At 39.6% G+C, this 12,178-nt stretch overlaps 1 protein-coding gene across 1 annotated transcript in view; it reads right to left on the bottom strand.

Annotated features, from left to right (window-relative positions):
* LOC123927617 (serine/arginine repetitive matrix protein 1-like) overlaps window positions 1-12,178 on the bottom strand; it is a 51,676-nt gene that overhangs the window by 10,304 nt on the left and 29,194 nt on the right. The gene's annotated exons all lie outside the window — the stretch shown is intronic.

The following is a 12,178-nucleotide window of genomic DNA, read 5'->3' on the forward strand; positions in this document are numbered from 1 at the left end:
TCCTCCTCTTCTGTATAATCTACCTGTCTCTCTCTTATAAGGACACTTATGAGGGCATTTAGGGTCTCCCCAGATAATCCAGGGTAATCTCTTATCTCAATATTTGTAATCACATCTGCAAAGACCCTTTTTCCAAATAAGGTAAAGTTTACAGGTCCCAGGGATTAGAACATGGATCTTTTGGGGTTTTATTTTCAGCCTAGTACAGAGAAGTTCTTAAACTTCAGCACTTATCAGAATCATCTGGAAGTCTTATTAAAACACATATTGCTGAAACCCACTCCCAAAGTTTCTGTTCAGTAAGTGGGGGATGGGGCCTAAGATTTTAAATGATTTGCAAATTCTGAGAACCACTAGCTTACGTCATCCAGTGCTTTAAAAATTATCTTGTTTGGGGCACCTGGGTGGCTCAGTGGGTTAAAGCCTCTGCCTTCAGCTCAGGTCATGATCCCAGAGTCCTGGGATCGAGCCCCATGTCTGGCTCTCTGCTCAGAGGGGAGCCTGCTTCTCCCTTCTCTCTGCCTGCCTCTCTGCCTACTTGTGATCTCTGTCTGTCAAATAAATAAAATCTTTTAAAAAAAAATTATCTTGTTTAATTTTCCCACTTCAAGCTATAGGCCATTGACTTTTTGTAGGCCTTTTGTACATAGTCTAACATCAGACGTGCTGACAATAACACCACGGCTGACACCTGTTTCTCCTTTATTTACTGCCATGCTTTTCTTCTCACTATTGTAGCTCTGCAGGAAGAAATATCCAGAGATCACATTTTTTCCCTCCATGGACTCATTTGGTGCTCCCATTGGTTTCGGTGAGAGAGAGCATAGGATTCATTCTGACTTAGGTCAGAAGTCAAGGGCCACCATAGTATGACTTCAAATCATTCCTCCAGCTTGCAGCTGGATTCCCTGCAGGTCCCCAAACACTCTGCACACCTCCCCCAAGGAGAAGACTTCCGCATGTAGCTTCAGCTAGATGAAGTACCTGCTTATCACCTGAGCAAAGTTCCAACTATGCTTATCAGAACCTTGATGCCCCACGAAGTCCAAACCAAAGACCTCGTTCAAATCAATAGGGTCTCTCCCTCTGCACAAATCTTTCTGTAGCACTTCATGTGCTTTTGCTGATTAACGGTGTTCTCCTTTGAATCATGACTACCTATGCATTTTTTAATCCCTCCGTGTATTATAAACTTTTTAAGGATAAAGTCTATTTCTTGTTCACTTTATTTTGTGGCACCTAGCACAGTGATAAATGTCTGTAAAATTAGCAACAGAATTTTCTTGCTGTTTAGCACTTCATATCTGCTCCAATTTCTTTGTAGTGAAAAGGTACACAGGTGCAGCCACTGTCTTTTGCTTTGGGGACCCTGTACTGCACTTCTTTGGGGGAAATGCTCCAACCTCACCCCAATTATGTGGTTCTGATGATGACTGCTAATCACAGTACCCTCTCGTATAACCCATACTTCTTCCCTACCTTTCCCATAGACATGAGCACCTTCCTCAGAATTTTTTAACTTAGGTCTAGAGAAATGAGGCTTTTCCTCTTAGGTAGAGAAGTCAGGGCTACGTCAGCCCTGTGAGGAAAACAGGCTTGAGAGAATGAGGTTGGCATACAAAGGGACATAAGGATGAATAGAAGGCAGGTGTGAGTCCTTATGCCATGAAATTCCCAGGCTCTGTGGTTCCTGCTTCCTGGCAGTTTCATTATATGTGCTAATATGGTCGTCATTTTGTCTACTCCTGTTCAAGTTAGATTCTGTCACTTGTAGTCCAGAGTCCTGGCTACTGTGAAAAGTAGGACTCATAATCCTTTCACAATTTTTTTTCAAAGATTTTATTTATTTATTTAACAGAGATCCCAAGTAGGCAGAGAGGCAGGCAGAGAGAGAGAAAGAGGAAGGGAAGCAGGCTCCCTGCTGAGCAGAGATCCTGATTTGGGGCTTGATCCCAGAACCCTGGGATCACGACCTGAGCCGAAGGTAGAGGCTTTAACCCACTGAGCCACCCAGGCCCCCCTCCTTTCACAATTCTTGTGAGAAAAGCAGCACCTCCATTGTCCTGATGAAAGTCCTAACTCCCTATGTATATTACATCATGCACTGACCTTGAACATATTAAGGTATAATGGAAAATTATATATAAGTAATTGCCATGAACCCAAGGCAGTAGAAAAATAAAAACAGAAAAGTCCAACTCTTTCCCTTCACAAGAAATTTTCACAGGAATCCTGGTGAGGGAGGCCAATATTGTCAGTTTTACATCTGATCGTTTTTAAAAGATAAAAGCCAGAGAGGTCCAATAGTCTGATTGTCTCTCTCAAGATGCTTAGATCTAATAGAGGGGGAAGACATGTAAACAAATTACAAATAAAGTATATGAGTACTGTGTTAGAAGTATGAACAATGTTCACCATGGGGCACAAAGGAGTGGGTATTTTGACTTAGAGGCACTGGAGAGAAAGGACTGACAACTTTATGCAGGTAGCAACGCTTGAATCCAATTCCTCAGGGCAAAGCCTGCCTTACAACATCAAACTTGTTCTCGCTAGACTTTTACTCATTCACAAGAAAGGCATTCATCACTCAGTCAACAAGCATTTATGATAGTTATGCATGCGAGGTGCAAGTTAAGTAAGACAAGGATCCTTCTCTCAAGAAGCTCTTGGTTTAGGACAACCTGGGTGGCTCAGTCAGTTAAGCATCTGCCTTCAGCTGGGCCCTGATCCCAGAGTCCAGAGATCAAGTTCCACATGGAGCTCCCTGCTCAGCAGGGAGTCTGCTTCTCCCTTTGCCCTTTGCCCTGATTGTGCTCTCTCTCTAAAAAATAAATAAAATCTTAAACAAACAAACAAGAAACCTTGTGGTTTAGATGTAGAAAATCTCAACTTTTAAAGTACAACATGATTTGAAGATAAAATGCTATGACGCCTATGATTTTCTTCCCCCCAGATGGATGGTGACAGGAAGAGGGCGGAGGAGCTGATGAAACAGAGCTCACCGTGGGATGATAACTGTTGCAATGAGGTGTGGTGGCTTCGCCATGTGTCAGCTTGGCTACGCTGAATCTCACTTCCCAGAGCTCTCTTCCCTCTATGTTTCTAGTTAGGGTGGTCCACTGGAGCCATTCCTGTGTGGAATTTGGGGGATGGAAGTAAAGCTGCAGCAATTTTTATAGCCATACATTGTTTATCTGCTCATTCACCAGCTTGATGAGGCTGTGGACAGCCTACATCTGTTCTACCTACTCTTGGAACTCTCTTCAGATTCTCCAACTCCAGGGCAAGGTGTGTGCTTCCAGCTCCTTGATGAAGGGACCCAAGTTCAGCAGGACACCCACACTACTAAGGTCAGGGGCAAGACGAGTTTCAGTCTGTCCTCCAAGTTCCCAGCTCCGGCTTGTTCTTGCTCTCCTCCCCTTCGTACCCAGCTTCCCTTCCTGATTGCCTGTCCCGGCACTTCAAATCCCAGCAGCAGAGCCAAGGACAAGGACAACAGCCTTACAGACACTATGGAACCAGTCCCACAGTTGCAAGATCGTACAAGCATACACACACATATAATGTATACAGGTATCCCTACTTTTGAAAGTTCATGTTATGCCACTCTGCTTTGACGAAAAGACTTACGTTAGTACCTGTTTTGGTTAACCAAGTAAAATCCTAAGAGTATTTTCCCTTTTACCATGAAAAGGCAAAAAGCAAATATAATGTTCAGGGTTTGTCTTGCAGTGAGCCGTCCCAGAGGCAGTGCGTGCCCCAGGCAGCGAGACTAGTGCGGCCAACCTCCTTCCCTGGGGGCGACACTCAGCATCTCATCAAGCCGCCATAGCTTTGAACTGTGTCTGTGAGTATCTGTGACTTATCTTGGTTTATTTTATGCGTCCTTTAGCAAGATGTGGCTAAAGTTATCAGAAAAACCTGACAGGGGTTACTTTTTTAGGTCTGGGAACACTCAAAAAATTTTCCATATAAATGAACGGTAATTGCTTTTTTGCTTTACACCATTTTGGCTTGTGAATGGTTTCAGAGGTGTGCTCTCCTTTTGGATAGCTAGGGAAGCCTATATTTAGACACACACACCACACACACACACACATCTGGGTAGTTCTACTTTATTTCTTGAACTCTGATATACTGGGTAATTGGTACATTGAGATCATGATCTTAATCTCAATTTTTTGGATACGTTTGAAATTTCCCCCCTTAGTATTGTAAGGGGGTAAATAAGAATATATTTCTCTCTATGGGAGAATTTGGTGATAGAGGGCATATAATATGCTGTAGAAGCACCTGAGCATAGCCATCTCGGGCATGGAGGAAGGAGAAGGGTCCTTTTCACTGCCCAGTCTCCCTATCTGCTTCACCAGCTCCCCCTTTATGTTCTTCCCCGCAAAATGCAGGTCAGCTTAATCCCCCAGATCCCTCTCTCTAAGCATCCACTCTCAAATTTCAACCAGCCTGCCTGTGGATAATTCTGAATTCTCCATAAAGATCTCAGTCCTCTTACTGGATTTCCAAACTCTCATTTCCAACTCCATGCTCCATGTCTCCATAGTCAAAGACAACCAAGTAGCATTATCTTTCAGAAGTAAAAGCTAATCCTTCTGAATTCCAGTTTCTCTTGGTCATTCATTTCCGGTCTCTAAACACCAAATCCAGAGTTGTCTTACACACCAACTCTCTTCCATACCGGTCTTTGTCTATAACCTGCCAAGGTACTTCCATGGATCTTTTACTCTAAGTCATCAAAATAGTCTCTCTTCTCTTCATTATCTCACCCATCTGATCACTCCTTCATTCATTCAACAATGGTTTCCTAAGTACCTACAGTAATGTAGAAAATCTTAAGACAGAGGGAGGAAATATATCTTTATTCTGTATCATTGCTTAAAAACTTCCAGTGTGTCTACTTACTTAGAGAATAAAACCCATGCTCTGTCTGTGGGAGATGTGACTGCTCCTGGTGACCAAACTGCCAAAGAGGCTTTGGCTCTTGTCTGGACTGTGTCCAGAAGAAGAGCTTCCCTGGAGATCAGGGTAGGAGAATGTTTGTCTTCCTACACCAGTCTGAGTCTGGCTGAGAGTTAAGGGGACACAGCTTTTAATTTCTTCCTATGTTAAAAAAAAAAAAAACGATTATATAAATGATTTTTTTTTTCCTACAAAGAAGCAAAAAGAATAAAATAATGACCCATCATACCACCACCCAGAAATAACAGGGTTTTGTATTCTGGTGAGTCTTCTTCAAGAATATTTATAGCTTTTTCAAAAATGAACTTTTGGGACTTCATCAAGATCAAAAGCTTCTGCACAGCAAAGGAAACAGTCAACAAAACAAAAAGGTAACCCACGGAATGGGAGAAGATATTTGCAAATGACAGTACAGACAAAAGATTGATATCCAGGATCTATAAAGAACTTCTCAAACTCAACACACACAAAACAGATAATCATATCAAAAAATGGGCAGAAGATATGAACAGACACTTCTCTAACGAAGACATACAAATGGCTATCAGACACATGAAAAAATGTTCATCATCACTAGCCATCAGGGAGATTCAAATTAAAACCACATTGAGATACCACCTGACACCAGTTAGAATGGCCAAAATTAGCAAGACAGGAAACAACGTGTGTTGGAGAGGATGTGGAGAAAGGGGAACCCTCTTACACTGTTGGTGGGAATGCAAGTTAGTGCAGCCACTTTGGAGAACAGTGTGGAGATTCCTCAAGAAATTAAGAATAGAGCTTCCCTATGACCCTGCAATTGCACTGCTGGGTATTTACCCCAAAGATACAGATGTAGTGAAAAGAAGGGCCATCTGTACCCCAATGTTTATTGCAGCAATGGCTACAGTCGCCAAACTGTGGAAAGAACCAAGATGCCCTTCAACGGATGAATGGATAAGGAAGATGTGGTCCATATACACAATGGAGTATTATGCCTCCATCAGAAAGGATGAATACCCAATTTTTGTAGCAACATGGACGGGACTGGAAGAAATTATGCTCAGCGAAATAAGTCAAGCAGAGAGAGTCAAGTATCATATGGTCTCACTTATTTGTGGAGCATAACAAATAACATGGAGGACATGGGGAGATGGAGAGGAGAGGGAGTTGAGGGAAACTGGAAGGGGAGATGAACCATGACAGACTATGGACTCTGAAAAACAACCAGAGGGTTTTGAAGGGCGGGGGGGGTGGGAGGTTTAGGAACCAGGTGGGGGGTAATAGGGAGGGCACGTACTGCATGGAGCACTGGGTGTGATGTCAAAACAATGAATGAACACTGTTATGCTGTAAATAAACAAACAAATTTAAAAAAATGTAAAAAAAAAGAATATAGCTTTTTAATTTATAACTTCGTAAAAATGTATACCTTTAATTTGGATAGCACTGTAAGTAGTTTCCTACTCTGTATATTTCATTTAACAATTTGTTGTGAGCAAATTTCCATGTCAATAAATATATTTCTCATCCATCATTTTTTTCTCATCTATCATTTTTAAAGGCGGTATGTTATTCTATTGTATGGACATAACAATTTATGCACACGCTTTCTTTTTTGGGGACATCTAGGTTATTTTTTCTTTTTTTTTTTTTACAACAAAACATTTTGCAGTAAATATCCTTATAGATGAATCTTTTTCTGCATCCTCAATGTTCTTCTCAGGATAAACTCCTAAAAGTAGAATTTCTGGATCACAGTGGAATATATATTTTTAAGGGTTTTGATATAAGACTATGTCTTTTTCTGAGGACCATTTGAAACATTTACATAGAATTTCAGGAACATATCAATGATATGAGGAGTCTAAAAGTGGCAGAACTATACCTAAGATACCCTTAATCACTTGTTCTCTAAGGATATTAGAACTCTGGGGTGCCAATAGGTTACTTAATTCTTTGGTACAATATATATTATCCTAATAGTTTGAAAGACAACAGTTTAATTTATGTGTAGATAACACACTCTGTAGGAATTTTACTCATCATTCTATAGTATTACTTTAATTTCCTCCAGGGCTTGTTTCTTTGAGTAGACATTGGGTTGCTATTGTTATTATTTTTTTTAAAGATTTTATTTATTTATTTGACAGAGAGATCACAAGTAGATAGAGAGGCAGGCAGAGAGAGAGAGAGGGAAGCAGGCTCCCCGCTGAGCAGGGAGCCTGATGCGGGACTCGATCCCAGGACCCTGAGATCATGACCTGAGCCGAAGACAGCGGCTTAACCCACTGAGCCACCCAGGCGCCCCAACTATTATTTTTTTTAGTAAGTAGGTATTTTCTGTTTTAACGCACAACAAGACAGTAATAAGTTTGTGATGAGACGATATGGAAGAAAACCTCCACTCCACCCTCTAGTAAGTTCTAAAAGAACAGAACTCACCCACTAACTAAGAGCTATGTATCTCAGATCTTTACACCTAGGTATGGCCATGTGACTAGGTTCTGGCCAATGATACATAAGCTAAATGGATATGTGCCTTCCCCTTTGCCTTTCCCACTGGTTGGAATGCAGATACGGCAGTTGCACAGGCAGCCATATTAGACCACAAGATGGAAACTTCATGTTGAAGATGATGGAGCAACTAAATAGAAAAACACTAGTATCTTGCACCATGAAACTGCCACATCAGCCCTACTCTACCCAAGCTTGACTATTTTGTGAGAAAGAAACAAATTTCTATTTCGTTTGAGGCCATTATTTCGACCTTTGTTTTAGGAACTGACCTGGTATCCTAACACATAGGGAAAATCTGGGGACCTCAACTATTTATTTTCAATGGTCATTACAGAAATAATCTAATTGACAGATCAAATTGTAATAGAGGCCTTTTTAGATGAAGGGACAAGGAATATTGTTAATAGTCAAGTAAGTGAAAGCCAAAATATTTTACCAGAGAAATATGTGCAAACTCTTCCACCATCTAAGGAGCTTTTTCTTTGAATCAAAAATCTGGCATATTGCCTCTTGGTTTGCTGCTACATTGCATAAAAAGTTACACTCAATAACTTTGGTTTACTTTTATTCTTGATTTAATTAATTCTTATTTTAATTTCTGTGATTCTACAGATTTTTTCAAAGTCCTTGATATTTGGCGATAGTATAAAGATAAATAAGATTTCAATCATAAAAATTAATGACTTAAATTACATACAAAAACATACAAACCAAAATATACATACAAATATACAAAAAATATACAAATAAAAATATACATAATACATAAATATACAAACATTACTGTTTTATAACACACTACCTCTCTAAAATGACCTAGATACAACCAACTCAATGATAATTTTATAGTACCTAGTAAATATATAAAGTTGATTATTTTTATATCACTTTAGAGGTAAGGAACATCAGAAGACAGAAGCAATTAGGTCATAGATGAGTTGATCTGTAGACCCTGGAGACTTACTGTAAGTAAGTCCTACACAACGTTTTCCCATGTTTATAAGCCATATATATGTCTCCAACACTCATTTCTAATAGCACCCAGATTTACTTTGGGGGAAGAGAAGTCTCCTGAGTAGTATTCAGTCCTATAAATCCAGTTGCATACCTTTATGGAAGTTGAACACACCAGATCCTTCCTGGTACCCCACTCACCCCAGCCAAAGAGCAGGCATATGAGGAATTAGCCAGCAGGTGCTCTCCCCTGGACTTTTGAAATATTAAGGCAGAAGGAAATAGCAATCGCCACAAGAAGTATTCTGAAGTACCTGAAATTCCAGGACATTTCCAAGGCTTATTCCTCAATAATCCTATCAATCCTGAGCTCACCATCAATACCACCAAATCCTTTCATTCTGATCAATATTCTTTAGCTTTAGAGTCAGTGTTTGTTAGCAGCAGACAAGGGAATCTTGCCACCATATAATCTCTTACCACTATAGGACGTGAGCTCTCTTTTCCTAGTGAATAACCTAAATGAAGGAAGGAGGGGCACCTGGGTGGCTCACTTGGTTAAGTGTCTGCCTTCAGTTCAGGTCATGATCCCAGGACCGTGGGATCAAGCCCCACATTGGGCTACTTGCTCAGTGGGGAGCCTGCTTTTCCCTCTGCCCCTCCCCTCTGCTCATGCTCTCTCTCTGGTTTGCTCTCTCTCTCCCTCCCAAATAAATAAATAAAGAAAAGAAAAGAAAGAAAGAGAAGAAATGCATATAAAATCATGCTAAGGGCGCCTGGGTGGCTCAGTGGTTTAAGCCGCTGCCTTCAGCTCAGGTCATAATCTCAGGGTCCTGGAATCGAGTCCCACATCGGGCTCTCTGCTCAGCAGGGAGCCTGCTTCCCTCTCACTCTCTCTGCCTGCCTCTCTGCCTACTTATAATCTCTCTCTGTCAAATAAATACATTAAAAAAAAATCTAAAAATAAAATCATGCTAAAAGTTTTAAAAGGGTATACACATAATTTTTTGTTGGTTACAACTTGAGTATTCAGTATGTATTTTAGTTTTCTTCCTTTTTGTTTTAAGATGTAAACATTTCCTGTTTGAAACATTAAACATATACTTCAAAACTCAGGTAATTTTTTTATCCTTGAATTATTCCTTTTTTATACACTAATTTACATCTTGTGAATCAATCTTTGTTCTTTACAAATAATTAGTAAATATCATGATACAGCGTCCATCCCATATATTTTCCACACAAGGAACCATAAACTAAGTTGGGAGCTAACTTAATTGTTAAAACCAGTAACTCAGCACTCCTAATGGACAGAATTATTTTGCCTCTTATTTGCATGACTTTCCATTTTACACATCAGCCAAGCAGAAACCACTGGTTGCTAAGCAACAGCTTTCCTCTCATTGACCAGAAATAGAATACATAGAAGGGCAATTTCTAAAATACAATATACCTATATATATATACATATATATATGAAGTTAAAGAGAAACTCGGCCCCATAGTTTGACTGTTCACCCAGAATGCTTGTCATGAATATTGAATTCACACTGACAGTGTGTGAATTCCAAGTACATTTGATCATGAATTCTTCAGTAACTATATCATCTTGTATTTTCTTCCAGTATCTTTCTTACTACTGAGAAACCATGAAGTAATACAGAAACCAGGTTTTGAAGCAAATTTCCTTAGAAAAATTATTTGTAAACTATACACTTAGATTTTGTTGAACCAAGTCATTGCTAACATAGCATTAACATTCCTGTTGCAATAGTGCTTTTTTTGGTTAAAACAAGATATTTAGGGGTGCCTGGGTGGCTTATTCAGTTAAGTGTCTGACTCTTGATTTTGACTCAGGTCATGATCGCAAGGTTGTGAGATCGAGCCCCACATCTGGCTCCACGCTCAGAGGGTAGTCTGCTAGAGATTCTCTCTCTCTCTCTCTCACTCCTTCTGTCACTCTCCCAGTCATGCTTTTTCTCTCTCCCTCTAAAATAAATAAATAAATCTTTCTTTTAAAAACTACATATTCAGGGGCACCTAAATAGCGCTGTCAGTTAAGCACTGACTTTGGCTCAGGTCATAATCTCAGGGTCCTGGAATTAAGCCCCACATTGGGCTCCCTGCTCAGCGGGGAGTTTGCTTCTCCCCCTGCTTGTGTTCTCTCTCCTCCTCTCTGTCTGTCAAATAGATAAATAAAATCTTAAAAAAAAAAACCCTACATATTTAATGCTCTGGAAGGATTACCAGTGGGAAACAACCATTTGCTGTTTCTTCTATGTATTCTTTATAATGAAAATAATAATTGCTAGTAGTTGCTGGGTGTTTATGAAATGAGAGGCACTGTTTAATTCTATGTATTGTTACATTGGTATTCCCCTTTGACAGATAAGGAAAGGAGCTCAAAAGTTGCATAACTTTCCCAAGGTTACACATGTAGAAAGCAGTAGAGAGCCAGGATTCTAATTCAGACAGAGAGACTCCAGGTCTTCACCACTTCACTTATTTGTCCTTGTAAAGGTGGTTCCTGTAATACCTTTTTTTCTTAATTATATTATCTCAGGACACACAGAATTATATCTGGGTGCTCAATTCATTAGCAGCTTTCCACCTACAGCTTCAATCAGTTTCACATCAGTAGGCGTTAAGAGCATAACAAATCTAATAAGTGTATGAGGAGCAACATGTGGGCTGATTTTAGTCAACAGAGAACTGAAATTGTGCCAGTTCAACTGAACCTGAGCCTTCATGCTGTGTTTACTCAAAGTAGATCATGCAGTTACAGAACTTTCTAAGGAATCACTTAAAATAAATACTACTTCTGGGAATTGGTTTTCTTCTCAAATATATTCTTAGTAACTTTTAAAAAGATTGACTCAGTAGACCAAAAAATAAATAAATAAATAAAAGCAAAAATATAAGACAAATTATTTTCATTTAGAGTACTTGATAATAACTGTTTAAGATACAGAAAAAGAATTTGACAAAGTGCAACATCCATTCATGATAAAAACCCTCAACAAATAGATTTAGAAGGAACATAACTTAATATAATATATGAAAAATCCACAGCTATGTCATACCCGAGGGTGAAAAACTGAGAGCTTTTCCTTTAAGGTTAAGAAGACAAGAAGTCCACTCTCACTACTTTTACTTAACATAATACTGGAGGTCCTAGCCACAGAAATTAGCCAAGAAAAAGAAATAAAAGGCATCCAGATTGGTAAAGAAGAGACAAAACTTTCACTATTTGTAGATGACATGATACTCTATATAGAAAACCCTAAAGGGGCGCCTGGGTGGCTCAGTGGGTTAAAGTCTCTGCCTTCGACTCAGGTCATGATCTTAGGGTCATGGGATCAAGCCCCGCATCAGGCTCTCTGCTCAGCGGGGAGCCTGCTTCCCTCCCTCTCTCTCTGCCTGCCTCTCTGACTGCTGTGATCTCTCTCTGTCACATAAATAAATAAAAATCTTTAAAAAAATTTTTTTTTAAAAGAAAGAAAAGAAAACCCTAAAGACTCCACCAAAAAACTACAAGAACTGATAAAGGAATTCAGTAAGGTTGCAGGTTACAAAATCAATATACAGAAATCCATTGCATTTCTATAAACTAATAGTGGAGTAGCAGGAAGAGAAATTAAGAAAACAATCCCATTTACAGTTGCACCAAAAATAATAAAATACCTAAGAACAAACTTAGCCGAGGAGGTGAAAGACCTGTACTCTGAAAACTATAAAACACTGATGAAAG

This window comes from Meles meles, chromosome 17 (assembly GCF_922984935.1).
Source record: "Meles meles chromosome 17, mMelMel3.1 paternal haplotype, whole genome shotgun sequence".
Taxonomy (NCBI): Eukaryota; Metazoa; Chordata; class Mammalia; order Carnivora; family Mustelidae; genus Meles; species Meles meles.